The 17,449-nt window shown below is 35.9% G+C and overlaps 1 protein-coding gene across 1 annotated transcript in view; it reads right to left on the reverse strand.

Annotated features, from left to right (window-relative positions):
• LOC308550775 (uncharacterized protein) overlaps nt 1-1,528 on the reverse strand; it is a 64,244-nt gene extending 62,716 nt beyond the window's left edge. The window contains exon 1 of the mRNA XM_081124995.1: nt 704-1,528. The gene's annotated coding sequence lies outside the window, so the exon portion shown is untranslated. The remainder of the gene's footprint in view (nt 1-703) is intronic.
• Nucleotides 1,529-17,449: the final 15,921 nt, after the last annotated feature.

Here is a 17,449-nt window from a genome sequence, read left to right on the forward strand (position 1 = left end):
CTACACGTGATTTTCTTACTACTGGTTTCCAAAATTCAGTTTAAGAGGCTTGGACCCTGGAAAACCTTTTCCTCACATACACACTCTTTCTTATTCTTATATTATCTTTTTTCTTAAGTACTCTTCCAATTTTTGACCCAACTACTCAAATTTTTATAGTTAAAACAAAGTAGAAAATCTGCCTAACTTTTAAAAGAAAAATTTACCTATGACTCAAAAAACACACTCTTTTTTAAAAAGTAAACCTGGAAGCAAAGAGGTCGGTCACAGTGCATTTTAATTGTTTCTTGAGTTACAAAATTTTATTCATATATAACAAGTCAGGATTATTGTCATGTAACTTAAGACACACCTTAATTTTTCTTCTTTAGTACAGTGAAACAGTTTATTTATGAATGAGTAATTTAGCTGTAAAAAGTCTGTCTGGCAAAAGCAGTTTTGAATGGTACTTCTCTCTTAAAGTTACTATATATTCTCTCAGTTAATTTTTTAGATTATATATATTGTTTTTAAAACAGTAGATTAAAATATTTTAGGGAATCAGAAACAACTGTGTTATATGTGTAGGAGCCATTTCTGATTAAAATGTTATTTTAAAACATATATTGCATCTGTGGTTTATAGCAAACAAATAAAAACAAAGTTAATTATTACTCACAGTACAATTGTGCTGACTGCTTTAACAGCACATATAGCCACTTACTTGCAAAAAGGGACTCCATCTTTGCATGCACAAGGAATATTCTCTGGACAAAAATCTCTTATCTTCCCTGGACAATTGTCAAAGTCAGTCACAGATGTACAATTGGCTGTAAAAAGCAATGTTCAAACCTCCCTCAACAATATAGAACAAATGTTTCAAACTTGGCAAATGCACACATGAAAAGTTCTGCATGTTAGAAAACTATTTTTGTTAAAGAATCTTAAATTATGAAAATGAAAATAGCTTTGTGGTACTTTGAGAGTGTTTAAATATCAAATTTTCAAGTACCAGTCTCAAAAAATCAAGATGAACAACAAACATGATCGCATTTATTATTTTGAACTGATAGGTTTCACAGCATGGCTTTCAAAAGTCAATATATAGTATTATAGCCCAAAGGACATCTAACATTTGAAATAAAGTTCTTTTTGACAAAACGTGTGTATCATCTTTGGCTAAAGGAAGACAAAATGATCTATTCAAGGACAGAGTCAACATAACCCCAGTCTGCTAGGACAGTTCCAGTTTATGCCTATTTTCCTGGATTAATTATTAATACTTCTCTACTCTCAAAGTGCCCTGGTTGACACAAACAAATTAGTCACCCTACTAATAGATCACTGGGGTAGTAAGGACCTCAGCCTCAACTGTTTATGACTTTTTGATATTTATAAAGCTATCCTGGAGAGTCATTCTGCCAAGGATAATGGCCGAAGTATCCCTTTCAGCATTGTGGACTAAGCAAAGGTTTTCTAGACTCTGAAAATTAGTGAGTGGGAAATTTTATTAGGAGTTACAGGACCTATTAACATGCACAGAAACTGTAATTTCAAGTAAAGGAGAACTGTTTTGACTCTCTGCCAGCTTAAACACAGAGAAGAGATTCTATAGAGTGAGATTTCAGATTGACTGAATCCCAGGCCTCTGAGTATCTGTTGGAGTTAGAGGTATCTGGCAAGAGGGGAAAATGTCTCTGATAAGATCAGGCCTATAGAATCCAAAGGAAAATTGCACTTTAAATAGCATGTTTTTCCCAATATAAAAGATAACACATTAATTTTGCCACATACATGTATATTAAAAAAAGAAGGGTGACATTAGAAAACACAATAGTGTTTTTAAGTGAAAACACAATACAGTACTTTATTTTTTAATGGGTTTATTTTATTTTATTATTATTATTTAAATTTCTTTATCTTTATTGTTGAAAATATTTACAGATGTCCCTTTTTTACCCCCATTGATCCCCTCCACCCCACAGCCACCCACCCCCTTCCCAAGATCAGTGTCTGTGTCCTTGGGTTATGCTTATAAACATGTAAGTTCTTTCATTAATCTCTCCCTGCCCACTCCCCCCTCCCCACCTTCCCTCTGAGATCCCCCAGTCTGTTCCATGCTTCTATGTCTCTGGATACATTTTGTCCATCAGTTTATTTTGTTTATTACATTCCACATATGAGTGAGATCATGTGGTACTTGTCCTTCTCTGACTGGCTTATCTCACTTAGCATAATACTTTCTAGTTCCCAGTACTTTAAAACAATTTCAATCACTTTATTCTTTGAATATGGAAACTTTAGTTGGCCAAAATGGTCCACCGACCATCTAACTACCTTGCAAAAATCCCTCACCACAATTAGTGGGTCTAATGGTGCTTCTTGGAGAAATTTAAGTCACATTTGTTTTCAACAGACAGTGTTTAGAAAAAGAATTGTACTTCTTGGCTTGGCAAATATTTTAGGCTATGTTTTATAGACAGATGTGATTTGAACACATTGCAGAGTGAAAATTTTCTGAAAAATTAAGTACAACCAGAGAGAGATTAACCAAAGAATTCATACACATATATGCACAACCCAAGGACATGGACAATGATGTGGAGAGGGACTGGGGAGGGGGGTGGGAAGGGGTGGACTGGGTCACTGGGGAGAAAAAGGGACATCTGTAATATTTTAAACAAAAATAAAAACAAAAAAAATTAAGTACAACCTTTATATATTATAAAAAGAACAAAGTGCTTTTAAATATAAGTAGTCTAAAATGATCATATCTACACAAATAAACTTTTAGTTGGTAATTCACAGAATTTTTTATATTTATCTCAGAGATCAGAGACAGACATGATAGCTTTAAGAGAAAACAATCATTGATGTAAAAATAAACACCTTAAAAAAGTCAGATACTTTCAGATTTTTAATGAAAAAAACCTTTGTTTGGAATACTGTCTAGTCTCTTAGGTTAGCTCCCATGGCCTTGATTCCCTTTCTAATTAAAATCTAATTAATTCTTTACATATCCAACTTATAGAAATAAAACAATTAAAATTTTTCTTACGTTGTGCAGAATGTACAGTCAGAAAACAGCAGTAGATGAATAGAATTCGAGTCCATATAAACATGTAATCCATCGTAGTGAAAGCAAGGCAGAAACACAAGCAGTTCTAACAACTGCAATTATGAGAGGAAATCATCCAATAGAGATTGTGAGTGGTGGTTTATATAGGAGATAAGAGACCATGGATTTTGAACTTCTTCTTTCCAGCCTATATAACTTACTGGTTAACTTTTTGATTGCATGTTTATTGGTTCCCTAAATCTATAGTTTCTATCTATAGACCATATATAATTTGTCTATGAGTTGTATACTGCTTAAGTTTAGTCACAGCTACTTGTTACCTACAAAAACTCTTTGCTTGTCATTGTCCTAGGTTTCATAATGTTTCATTATTTGCCAAAAAAACACACCTTATGCTATGAATGCAGTTTTCAATCCTGTCCAAAATCAGAGATCTCCATGCTGTTGCAAAGGGTAAAAGGTCTTTCTTTTTTACAGCTGCATAGTATTCCATGGTGTAAATGTACCACAGCTTTTTTATCCACTCTCTTGAAACTTTCAGTCAATGTAGAACAAATTCACTGTGACCCACTTAGAAAGTCCTGCCATATGGTGAGACTTCAGCAGCACAGTAGCAGAAGTTATGGGAATGGAATGTTTCAGCTAACATACATGATTTACTATGGGTATAATTAATATCTCCCTTCTTCATCTGTCTCTTTAAGAAATTAAGTTTTAAAAAAAGAAATTAAGTTTAGCTATAAATTATTTATATGAGATACACAATGGTGCTTGCAAATACAACAAATTGACCCATCCCTAGCCCAACAAACATCTTTTATGTAGGGAAAAGCTTTTCTTTCCCCAACAGAGGCTGAAATGCCAGTTATTGCTATCTCAGCCTACTCTGCAAGTAGGTGTGGCCATGCGGCACAATACTAACCAATGAGACATAAAGAGAAGTCTGCTGGGGTTTCTCACAAAAATACTCTCCCATAAACAAACATGCTCTCATGTTATGTATCTCAAAAACAAACAAAAATTACATTTTCCTCTATTCTAATACATAAGAGTAACAATAACTATTTTTTTTTCTTTAAATATAACTTTATTGATTTCAGAGAGAGGAAAGAAGAGGGAGAGAGAGAGATAGAAACATCAGTGATGAGAGGGTCATTGTTCGGCTGCAGCCCGCAACCTGGGCTTGTGCCCTGACCGAGAATTGAACCCTGATCCCCTGGATCCTAGGTCCACGCTTAATCACTGAGCCACGCCCAGCCGGGCTTAATTGTGGTAATAACTCATACATTGGTTCTTTTTTTAAACCTTATTTTTATTGTTGATACTATTACAGATGTCCCCATTTTCCTCCTTTTGCCCACCTCCACCCAGTATCTGCACCCCCTCTCTCTGTACATTGGTTCTTATCTCCCTTTGCCTACTTAAGGACTTTAGTCAGCAATTCTCTCTTCTGGCTTGTTAAATTCTAAACCACGGACTTCCCTAGTCTAAATCTAAACCTCTTCTTTTCTCTATCTCATTTCATAGGAGATATCATCTCATCCCAAGCTAATGATTCCAACATGTCTATCTCCAGTCCAAACCACTCTAAACTCCAGAATATATCTAACAGCATACCTGACATTTCCACTTCATTGTGTAATAGGTATCTCAAACTGATTTCCAAAGCCACCTTATTATCTTTCCCCTCAAATCAGCTCATCTCAGTCTTACTATAATCTAAGGTCCTACATAATCTAACCGTATCTCCTAATTGCCTCCTTGCTCACTGGGTTTTCAAACTCTACACTTACCTCCTTATTGCTAAATCCAAAATGTTAGGTACTCGTGTTCTCTGGGGCTATGTACTTGTCCCCTCAGCCTGGAATGCTCCAACTCCAGATATCCAAATGAATCATTCTCTCACTCTTTCAGATTTCTCCACAAATGTCAACTTTCTTTTTTTGTTGTTCAAAATATTACAGATGTCCCTTTTTCTCCCCAATGACCTATTGCACCCTGCCCCAGCCCCTCTCCACACCATTGTCCCTGTCCTTGGGTTGTGCATATATGCATATAAATTATTTGGTTAATCTCTCCCCTTCCACCCACCCGCCCCTTTCCATCCCTCTGAGATTCACCAGCCTGATCCATGCTTCCATGTCATTGAATCATTTCTGTTCATTAGTTTATTAAGTTTTTTAGATTCCACATATAAGTAAGATCATGTGATGTTTGTCTTTCTCTGCCTGGCTTATTTCGCTAAGCATAATATTCTCCAGGTCCTTCCATACTGTCCCAAATGGTACAAGATTCTTCTTCTTTATAGCTGCATAGTATTCCATGGTGTAAATGTCCCACAGCTTTTCTATGCACTCATCTACTGATGGGCACTTGGGCTGTTTCCAGATCTTAGCTGTTGTAGATTGCTCTTCTGTGAACATAGGGGTGCATATATTCTTTCTGATTAGTGTTTCAGGATTCTTAGGATATATTCCTAGAAGTGGGATCACTAGGTCAGAAAGCAGTTGCATTTTTAATTTTTTGAGGAACCTCCATACTGTTTTCCATAGTGGCTGCACCAGTCTGCATTCCCACCAACAGTGCACTCGGGGTCCCTTTTCTCCACATCCTCGCCGACACATGTCATTTGTTGATTTGTTGATGGCAGCCATTCTTACAGGTGTGAAGTGATACCTCATTGTGGTTTTAATTTGCATCTCTCTGATGATTATCGACTTTGCTCATTTTTTCATGTCTCTTGGCCATCTATATGTCTTCTTTGGAGAAGTGTCTATTCAGTTCCTTTGTCTATTTTTTAATTGGATTGTTTGTCTTCCTCTTGCTGAGTAGTATGAGTTCTTTGTACACTTTGAAATTAGCCATTTATCAGATGAATCCTTGGCAAAAATGTTCTCCCTTACCGTGGGGTCCTTTGTATTTTGAGGCCAATTTCTTTTGCTGTGCAGAAGCTTTTTAGTTTGATGTAGTCCCACATATTTATTTTTTCTTTTGTTTCTCTCTCCCTAGGAGATGTATCAATGAAAAACCCACTATGTGAGATGTCTGTGGCTTTATTGCCTATATTTTCTTCCAAGATTTTTATAGTTTCATGACTTACATTTAAGTCTTTTATTCATTTTGAGTTCATTTTTGTGTATGGTGGAAGTTGGTGGTCTAGTTCTATTTCTTTTCATGTACCTGTCCAGTTTTCCCAGCACCATTTATTGAATGGGCTGTCTTTAAGCCATTGTATGCTTTTGCCTCCTTTGTCAAATATTAACTTACCATAATGGCTTGGGTCTATTTCTGGGGTCTCTGTTCTGTTCCATTGATCTATATGTCTGATCTTGTACCAATACAAGGCTCTTTTGATTACAATGGCTTTGTAGTGCAGTTTGATATTCGGTAAAGTGATCCTTCCCACTCAGTTTTTCTTTCTGAAGATGGCTGCAGCTATTTGGGATCTTTTTTGGTTCCATATAAATTTTCAAAATGTTTGTTCTAGATCTGTGAAATATGCTATTGGTATTTTAATAGGAATTGTATTGAAACTATAAAATTTCTTTGGGTAGTATGGACATTTTAATGATATTAATTCTTCCTATCCATGGACATGGTATATTCTTCCACTTTTTATATCTCCCTATATTTCTTTTTTCAGTCTCCTGTTGTTTTCTGAGTACAGGTCTCTTACATCCTTGGTTAAGTTTATTCCTAGCTATCTTATTTTTTTAGTTGCAATGGTAAACAGTATTGGTTTTTTACTTTCTCTTTCTGAGAGTTCATTGCTGGTGCATAAAAATGCCACCCATTTCCAAATGTTGATTTTGTATCCAGCTACCTTGCCAAATTCATTTATCAAATCTAGTAGTAATTTGATGGAGTGTTTAGGGTTTTCTATGTACAATCTCATGTCATCTGCCAATAATGACAGTTTTACTTCCTCTTTTCCGATTTGGATGCCTTTTCTATTTTCTTCCCATCTGATGGCTGTGTCAAGGACTTCCAACATTATGTTGAATAAGAGTGGTGAAATTGGACATCCTTGTCTTGTTCCTGTTCTTAGGGGAAATGGTTTTAGTTTTTGCCCATTGAGTTATGATGTTGGCTGTAGGTTAGTCACATTTAGTCAACTTTTAAGTGAGACTTTCCCTAGCCTCCTATTTTATTTCAATTTACATCACCTCCACAACACCAGCTGTCCCAGATCTCCTTCCCTGCTTTATTTTTCTGTATAACACTTATAGCCATCTGACATTCTATTTTTTTTGTTTGTTTTGTTGATTATTTCTGTTTGCCTCAGATAGTAAGCTTTATGAAGGCAGATGATATTTGAGTAGAGAACTGAAGGATTTGAGGAAGGGAGTCATGAAAGTTTCTATCTGAAGGGCATTCTGGGCAAGGGGAGCAGGGTGACACTATATGACATCTTTTAAAAGGATCACATTGGCCACAGTGTGGAGAAAATATTGCAATAGAAAGGGTGGACCCGGGGGACATTAGAAAGCTATTACAGACTTCTGGTTTCAACTCCAACATGTGAAGAGCTTAGAAGTTGTCACTGTCAACCTTAAAGCAAGGAAAAGAGCTGAGCAAACTGAAGATCAGTAATTGATCTTAGACCAGATAATTAAGGTCGTAGGGCAAGCTACTGCCCCCAAAACTGGAGAGAGAGGTGAATATAGAGAATAACATCCCAGATAGATCTACCTGAAACAGAAGCTGCTGGAGCCAGTAGTTGGTAGGAACACTTAAGTGGTAATTGAATAATTGCTGGAGGCTGAATATGGACCAGGTTGAGAATTAAAGTTCCAGTCTTATGGGGGAGGTTACACTTTAATTTTACCTACAGGAGCCCCACCAGATTCTCGTGGTAAAGATTAGTGGAAAATCCTTCATACTTTGGGCAGAAGATGGGAAAAATAACCATATTAAAATATGACCAGAGGAAAATAACCAGCTTGGAAAGCTCAGAGTGTTCTGTTCTCAGTAACAAAGGCATGCCCTCAAGGGAAACTACTTTACCACAGCCTATCTAACTTGAGGAAAGGCAATTAGGCAACTCCAGTTCCCTCTAGCCTTCCTTTTTTCAGATATAAGGCGTGAAAACAGGTTAAGAAATGTTTCTGAATGTCACAGTCCAAAGACTCAGGATCACTAACAAAATGACATCTAATAACAAGATTATAGAACAGTACCCTTCTTCAATACCTTACTGCCACAACAACAGGCCTGTGGTATAATAATGGTGGATTAAAACTGACAGACTCTATTTGAGGAGCCTCTAGGAAAATCCAAAGACAATGGGAAAGGTAAAAACAAGGACACTTGAGCACATTTTAGCTGCTGACACCAAAACCACAGCAAACAGTAAATATAGCCTAACTCCATATAAACATAATATCTCTCACATGAAGGGTCTATTTTAGTTTCTCCTACTTGATAAATCATATCCAGTTTTCAGCAAAAAATTACACGGTATGCTAGAAGGCAAGAAAGAAAACAATTTGAAAGACAAACAAAGCATCCAAACAAGACTCAGATATAGCAGAGATTTTGAAATTATTAGATGGGGATTTTAAAAATTCATGATTAACTTGATGACTTGCTATTTTGAGCCAGAACTCACTTGTACAGCTGGCTACTTTTCCACACTTGAATACTCATGACTGGTCAGCAAGGTGTTAATATGCTAAAGCTTCAAATGGAAAAAGTGGACAACATGTAAGAATAGATGAGATGAGTAATTAACCAGGGAGATGGACACTCTAAGACAGTGTCAAAATGAAACTCTAGAAACTAAAACACTGTAACAAAAATAAACAGACTGGACATGGCTGAGGAATCTGAACTGGAAAATATGTCAATAGAAACTTCTCAAATTGAAACACAAAGAGAAAAAAGAATAAAAACCCCAGAAATGAATACCAAAGAATTATGAGAGAATTATAAAAGGTGTAACACGTGTAATGGGAATACCAGAACAGAAGAAATATTTGAAGTAATAATGTCTGAATATTTTCCAAAATTAATGGAAGACACAGAAACTGAGGGACCTTGTGACTTTGATTAAACTTAGCTTTAAATTCTAGGTCTAGAAATTATCTCTCTCTTTATATCCCTCAGAGACCCAGCTTTACCTCTGGATAATCAGCAACCTCTGAGACAACAGAAGACAGTAGTCTGGACCTGAGTAATCATCACATGGTCCAGACCTCTGGCAGGATAAAGGTAATATCTTGACCTGAGTTATGTTTCAGCTTCTGAGTTCTAAGGTGGGACAACCCATCTGGCTACCTTCTCAGGAAACCAAGCAGAAGGACACTGGAACTGACCTCAGGACTGTACTTAAGACCTGAAGAAATCATTTACTGCCTTAATCTCACCTCCTACCAACCAGCTCCTAACACAACCTTGAGCCCCTAATCCATGTTGTTTTGTGACTTTGCCCTATGTAATCTATAACCTACATGCCATTTGGGGAATTCCAGCTTTTGAGCATTAGCTTCCTATTTGCCTGGATGATGCAGTTCATCAATAAAATAGCTGATATTTCTCCACAGCAATTCTTGGTGTCTAGTGTTTGACTCTGCTAGTATCAGGTGGACAGACTCTTTATGCTTTGTAACAACACCAAAGCATTAATCAGAGAGCACTAAGCAGAATAAATTTCAAAAGTTCTACTCCTAGGTATATCATATGCAACTGCAGAAAACCAAAGGTAAAGAGAACCCCTTGAAAAAAGCTGATGGTGTGGGGGGAATCTATTACAGTAATCAAACAGAGATGATAACTCAGACTAGAGTGGTGCTAGTGGAGTTAGAGAAAAGTGGTTGGATTTGGGGTATATTTTGAAGATAAAGCTGACATAATTTCCAAATGGATTGGAAATGAGATCTTAGAATAGTAGAGGTGAAGAGCAAGACATATTTATGGCATCTAGCATCAGACAAATTAGGAAGTCTTCTTAAATGTAGTCATCTCCTTCAACCATTACTTTCACATACTATTACAGACTTTCAACACATTAAATAATAATTTTCCCAAGGTGAAAATGAAGTTATTATGTGATAAATCCTCAACGTCTTGGCCCTTGCCATTGAGCCTTCATATATAAATTTATCTGCATAGGCTTCCATCCTTAACTCCTTCATTCCCATCTCAGTGGATGAGGTATTTCCCATTCTTAACAAATCCCATCATTCCATTTATATTACACATCCCATCCTTTCCTGCTTCTTTATGATCCTTCTTCCTTGATTATTCCCTCTCCTGAATCTTCAAACTCTTCTGTTGACTCCTTCCTATCAGCATTTAAACATAGTCAAGTCTTTTCAGAGAGGGAGGGAGAGAAGGAAGGAAGGAAAAAGACAGTGAGGGAGAGAGAGAGGGATACAAGGAAGGAGAGATATCTCCATCAAGCTCATTGTCTCTCAGTCATCAGTATTCCTCTCCCCTTCTTCATAGCACAGCTAGATAGAAGAGTAATATTTAATCATTGCTTCTACTCCTTCACTTCTTATCCACTCTTTAGTCTACTTCAGTCAGTATAATTCCATTCCTTTCTTTCCACTGAAATTGAAACTGTACTCAATAAGGTTATATATAACCTAATTGTTGCTAAATCAAGTGGGTACTTTTCAATCTTTATATTCTGTGAACGTTTGGAGTATTTGACAGTGGTCGCCACTCTCTTTTGCAAACTGTTCCCTTGGCCTCTGTGACATCACTGTCTTCTTGACTTTCTCCATGGCTCTCTAGATAACTTTTTTCAGTTTCTTCAGGTGTTCTTCTTTTTAAATTTAGTCCACATACATTGGTACATTTTAGGATTCTGTCATTGGGGTTCTGATACGCTCACTTTTTGTTCTGTGTTTAGTAACCTTACTGTGATTTTTGTCCTCAATTACCATCTCTCTTTAAGTAAGCCTAAATCAATGTCCAGCCCAGATGTCCAATTGCTAACTGAATATCTCTGTGTGAAAATTTCAAATATACCCCAAATTTGATATGAGTGAACTCAATTTTTCCTCCCTACCTGCTCCCTCCCCCTGCCCTTATATATGATGTTTCATTAAACTGCACTCTTATCCATTCATTCACTAAAGCCCAAAACCTAGGTGTCTTCCTATATCATACCATCTCACCAGTCCTCACATACAGTCAGTCACCAAGTCAATTCTACCTCCTAAATAATTTTTAATGTGTTTCTTTTTCTTCCTTACATCCACAGCTAGATTTCAGAGCCTCATTCTTAAAATCTAGATTAAAGTAACAGCCTCTCAACTGGTTTTGTCTCTTTCCCCTGATTATTATAATTATCTCTAAAACAAAACTATGAACGCTCTCTTCAAACAGTGCACATGTGCACATTCCATTTTGCACACAATGTCAGGAAATTCACTGACTCATGTCCCTTGAACTTACATGCAGTGTGTAGAGGCAAAGACATTCCTACTGTTAGCAAAGAACGGGGGCAGGCCCCAAAAATGTTTTAATGGGGTTTCATCTATGTTTTTGTTTATTTCCTAAAATTGCCCTTGTAGTATATAGGAAAAATACATCAACTTTAAAAACACGAACTGATAATTAAGAAAAAATAAACACTGTAAATATTTTTCACACAAAAAGCACGAAACTTAACATGTTCTCCTTAAATTCCTTTGATGGCTCTCAATCACTTAGGAGAAAGCCAAACTCCTTAGCAAAGCTGTACCAAATTCTTTAAAAACCTGTCTCCTGCTTACCTCTTCACCTTCATTGATTGTTATTCCTTCCTTCATACTCTAAGCATTGAACAAGCTTAGCAAATGTCTGGAATTATCTTTGCTTTTTGTTATTTCCAGACTTTCATAAAATCTTCTTCCACTACCTGGAATACATCCCATCATTCTTTAATATGAATAACTCTCACATTTTTCACCTATAGCTCAGGTGAGACTGTCACCTTCTCCAAAAAAGCTTTACCTGACCCTTCAGTTTAAATTAGATGTTATTTTCCCCTGCTCCTATGGCACCCTCTGCATATGGCTAACACAGCATTTACATTGACTTGTTTATCATCTATCAATCTATCATCTATCATCATCTATCTATCATCAATGTATGTATGTCTGTATTTATTTGTTATTTATGCCTGCCTCTCCAACAACACTGAAATCTTTGAAAGCAGAGATTTATCTTCATCTTTGTCTCCTCAGAGCCTGACTTATGCCTGGCACATAGTAGGTGATCAATAAATGTTTTAGGAATGGGTGCTTAACTGAATGAATGCTTTTTCTCTTTCTTCAATCTAATTTTCAAATTTCTACATTCTCCTCCATTCATTCCTTCCCTTTATTATGAGTCAAACATTTCTCTTTCTTGGTTTAATGCGCCTTAAAGACTTCTGTCTTGAAGTTTTCCATTGGCAGAAAATTTAAAAGAATATATGTGCATGTATACATGCACACATATAAATACATATAATTTGTAAGAAGTGTTATGTTATTATTAATGGAATAGAGTATTCATTAATTGGAGTTTATATACTTTGGGAGATTTAGTTCTGAGCACAGAAGAAATATTCTGCTCCTGGTGCAAAATTATTTTATTTACTTCAAGAGGTCCCTAAAATATGTTCCTTTCATTTATTTTTTAATAATGCAAAGAAAGTAATTTATTTTTTATATAAGTTAATATAAGTACAGCATTTGATCTATCATCATTTATAAGTACAGAACACAGGAGTAATTAAAATCATTTATTCATGCAAAAGAGTTATAAACTACTAAGTGGCAACACAAGGCAAAGATATAAAATAGCTTACCTCATGGCATGTTAATCATTTGGGTTGAAAAAAATTTTGTAACACTTCAGATTTTTTTTATAGTATCAGATTTTTAGTTATTTGCCCAACAAGATATGGAGGAAATTAAGATAATTAAATCACAAAATGTTAAAACTTTTTCACAAAAGGAGAGAATGAGGTTCAGAGAAGTAAATGCCTTAGCCCAGATCATACAGTTTAGATTTAAGCGCTAATCTAAACTAACGTTTCTTTGTTCTCAGGTGTGATACTATGAATAATAAAAACCTACATTTGTATAGTGCTCTAGAGTTTTAAAACACATTAGCTTCTTTGATCCCCAAAACCATCTTTGAAGTAAGACAAATATGATCACCAATTTATAGATGAGAAAGCAAGGGTGGGGTGAGGTGAGGGGGACAGGGTTCATAGAAACTAAATAAACTCAAAGTTATATAACTTGTAAAGACTTAGAGCTAGGACTAGGATTCAAGTCTTTTGGTTCTAAAATCACATACTAAATCACAATAAACTATATCAGAATCAGAATCAGCAAGTTAGTAACAAAAATTAATTAGCTTTTTCTTTTCCTTTTATCTTCTTTTTTTTGGGGGGGGGGGGTAAAATACCTCACTAAGGAATTATAAAATGGCAGATCTTGAGGAACTTGAGCTGATAAATTAGAATATTCCCTGAGTCAGTTTTACAGTGCTTCAAAATAACTGAACTTTGATTCATGAGTCATTTTGACTATGGTGAATACGTATCCTATAATAACATATTAACCAAAACAGGAGGGTGAAGCTCATAATGAAAGTGATAAAGGTCATCATTGGGTATTTCAGTCCCTGGAGGTTTGTTCAGGTCTTAGGCAATTCATTAGGTACCTAGCCCTGTGCTAGGAATTCTGAGGGCTCAGATAAGACAGAACTCAGATAAGACATGGTCATTGTTCCTTGAGGATTTTATAGCCAGGTCAGATTTTCCAAATCAATAAGCATAAAACAATTACATAAAAAGCAATTACAAAAGTGGTATAGTTTATATATGCTGAAGGAATTTACAGGAAAGATCAGTAGGCCAGAGTACCAAGACTGTGACTCATTCTTTGTACTGAGAGCAGCAGTATAGAATAGTGGTTAAAAGCATAGACTCCGGAGCTAGGCTGCCGAAATTGAAATCCTAGTTTTACCACTTACTGTGTGACCTTGGACAAGTTACTTAATCTCTCCTGAGCCTCAGGGTCCTCACCTGTAAAATGAGAATTATAATATTACCTATATCATAGGATGATTGGGAGTATTAAATGAATTAATATGTTGATAATGTTATGTTCAGAAAAGTTCAGGCACCTAATGCTATATATGTGACTAAAGTAATGAATAATCTGGATACATGGGAAGGATAGAGTATATGGATAAGGCCTGAAGCTAAGGAGACTAAATGAGAAGCTGGTGCATTAATCCAGGTTGAGGTAATGCAAGATGGGGTGGATGGGAGAGATATAAAATTCAAAGAAATGATGGGCTCCTTTACTGATGGACTGGAGATAATGAAGGGGAGAAAGAACCTGAAACCTATTGTAATTATGGATCAATCCTCAAAATAACTCTTGGGAACCTAGGTCAATTCAGAGACCTTTGAGGTCATTTAGGGTTTACTGGGTCTGTACTGAAAAAGACACAAAACTTTCTTTTTTTGGCTTTGAAGAGATCTTCTCGACCAGGAGTAATGCAGGATTATTAGTGCGTTACATCACTTGACATGCAATTCTTTTCCTTTGGAATTCACTAAATACCTTGAGCAGGCAATTTGCAATCTTAAAAAAAAATTAGACATTGAAGTTTAAGGCATTGCTTAGCAATGAATCACATATTGAGCGAGGGCTTCAATGGAATGATTCAAGAATGAATGACTTGATTGTATAAAGACAGTTTTATTATTGCAAGTTTTATGGCATTGATGCATTGTAAAGAAAACTTAAAGCTTGCTAATAGAGAGATTTTGAAAGTATTTGAACACTCAAGCAAGTTTTTGTCTACAAAAATATGTATTTTATAATTTACATATAAATATATATTTATAATATAATATTTATTTTAATTGTGTGTATATTTTTATTTGAAATCTTGATAGTATGTGTTATGATACTACATATTTTTAAAAAATATATCTTAATTGATTTCAGAGAGACGAAGGGAGGGGGGAGAGAGAGTCAAAACATCAATGATAAGAGAGTCGTCATTGATTGGCTGCTTCCTGCACTCCTCCGGCTGGGGATTGAGTCTGCATCCCGGGCATGTGCCCTGACCAGGAATCCAACTGCGATCTTCTGGATCTTAGGTCGATGCTCAATGGCTGAGCCACGCCCGGCTGGGCACTACAGATTTTTGATTAAGCAAATTCCTATGGGCTCATTACAGATCAACTTAGAGATAAGTTCTTGTATGTGCAGAGTTCAAAAGTGGTATCTACCATTTACATAAGCCACTGGACAGGTCTCTTTTCTTTTTTCTCTCCCTAACACACACACACACACACACACACACACACACACACACACACTTTCCTATACTTTTCTACCTTCAAGTGGAAGGAAGAAAAAACATGCTTCAGATTAAAAAACAACAACACATATTTCTTTTTGCTTTTGCCTCCCCATTTTGCCTGGCCAAAACCTGCTCAATTTGTCACTTCCTAAGGAAGGTACCCACCTTTCCACATTAAAAGCAACGCCAACAAATTAGATACCCCTGTGACACTCTCTCATAGCTCCCTGTGGTTCTTCTTCATGGTACTTTTCATACCTTTTTCTGTAGACAGATAGATATAATGTCTGTCTCCCCCACTATACTCTACCTTCAAAAGGGCAAGGATGATGTTGACTTTGCTCATCAGTGTATTCCCAGTGTATAAAGTGGTCTGGCACATAGTTGATCAATACATATTTGTGGAGAAGAAAGCTGGCATTTACTGCACACCTATCCCTTTGTTAGACACTTTAGACATAAACTCACATTTGTTCTTTACAACAGTTTTTTTTTTAAATAATTTTATAGTTTTGTGCTGAGGTGATCAGAAATGGCTTCTTGAAAGGAATTGTGTGGGGGTTTTTCAAATCCTCACCTAGGATATTTTTTCCCCATTGCTTTTCAGAGGGAGTGGAAGAGAAAGAGAGAGAGAGAGAGAGAGAGAGAGAGAGAGAGAGAGAGAGAGACATTGACTTGAGAGAGATACATCAATTGGCCCTCTCCCACACATGCCCCGACCAGGGCCAGGGATCGAGCTTGCCACCAAGGTACACACCCTTGACAGGATTGAACCTGGGACCCTTCAGTCCTCAGGTCGATGACCTAACTACAGAGCCAAAACTGTTACGGCTGATCTTTACAACAGTTTTGTGAAGAAGGTATTAATTAACACATTTTAAACAGGAGTAAACTGAAGTTCAGAAAGACTAACTTTTGTAGCATCACAACATTATTAAATTCAGTGATCAGATCCAGATTGTAGACTGCTTGACTTCAAAGCAAGTGCTCTTTGCTTACCTCATTGCTTCTTTTTTCAATTGATATATAATTAATGTATAGCATTGTATAAGTTATATATTGCAATATGATCACTACAGTCAGCTAACACCTATATCATATAATTATTATTTCTTTCTTGTGTTGAGAACAGTTAAGATCTAGTCTCTTAGCAACTTTGAAATTTATAACACAATATTGTTAACTATAATCACTTTGCTGTGCATTAGATCTCCAGAAGTTATTTATCTACTAGTTGTAAGTTTTTACTTTTAAACAATATCTCTCCAATTCCCCCACCTCACTCCCTTTCCACATTGCTTCAATATCTGTTTAGTATGACTTCTCCAGTAAATCAATAATGTAAGGGATGTATCTGAGCCATATTTAAAAGGGTCAGGATAAAAGAATAAGACAAACATTTGAAGCTAAATACTTCCACTTCAATCCCACATATATAAATATCAGAGAGAAAGTCGTATTATAAACTATCAAAATGCATTTTTTGTAGAGTAGCATATTAAAAATTGAGTCAATAACACAATCCTTGACTTTTTAAAACAATTAATTTGGGGGGATTTTTAAAAAATACAAAGGTATTATATGCTCTTAATTTTTTGTGGGGGGAGGGAGAATCAAACAATACCAAATTATATAAAGTAAAAACCAAAATCCCTTACCTTCCCTCCCAATCCCATTCTCAGGCAGTAACCAGATTTAACAATTTGCTGTGCTGTGACCATGCCTTATTGGTTTCTAAAAAATCTACAATTTCCATTAAAAGACTATTATGAAACTCATAGTTAGAAGTTATTATGACAGTGAATCCAGGAGTTGGTATATGTTTTCTCAGACCACATCTCTGTAATAATTGACATGCAAGTTTTAAAGGATCATATGGTTCCTTCCACTTTAGGAAAACTGTTCTTTCCCCTTCTTTACTTTCTTTCTTATATTTACCTATTTATTTGTTCCAATATGTATTGAATGCTTTCTATTTTTTCCTTTTTATTAAATTTATTGGGTTGACACTGGTTAATAAAATTATATAGGTTTCAGATGTACAATTTTATAACACATCATCTGCATATTGTA

The sequence above is a fragment of the Miniopterus schreibersii genome, assembly GCF_964146895.1.
Source record: "Miniopterus schreibersii genome assembly, chromosome: X".
Classification (NCBI taxonomy): Eukaryota; Metazoa; Chordata; class Mammalia; order Chiroptera; family Miniopteridae; genus Miniopterus; species Miniopterus schreibersii.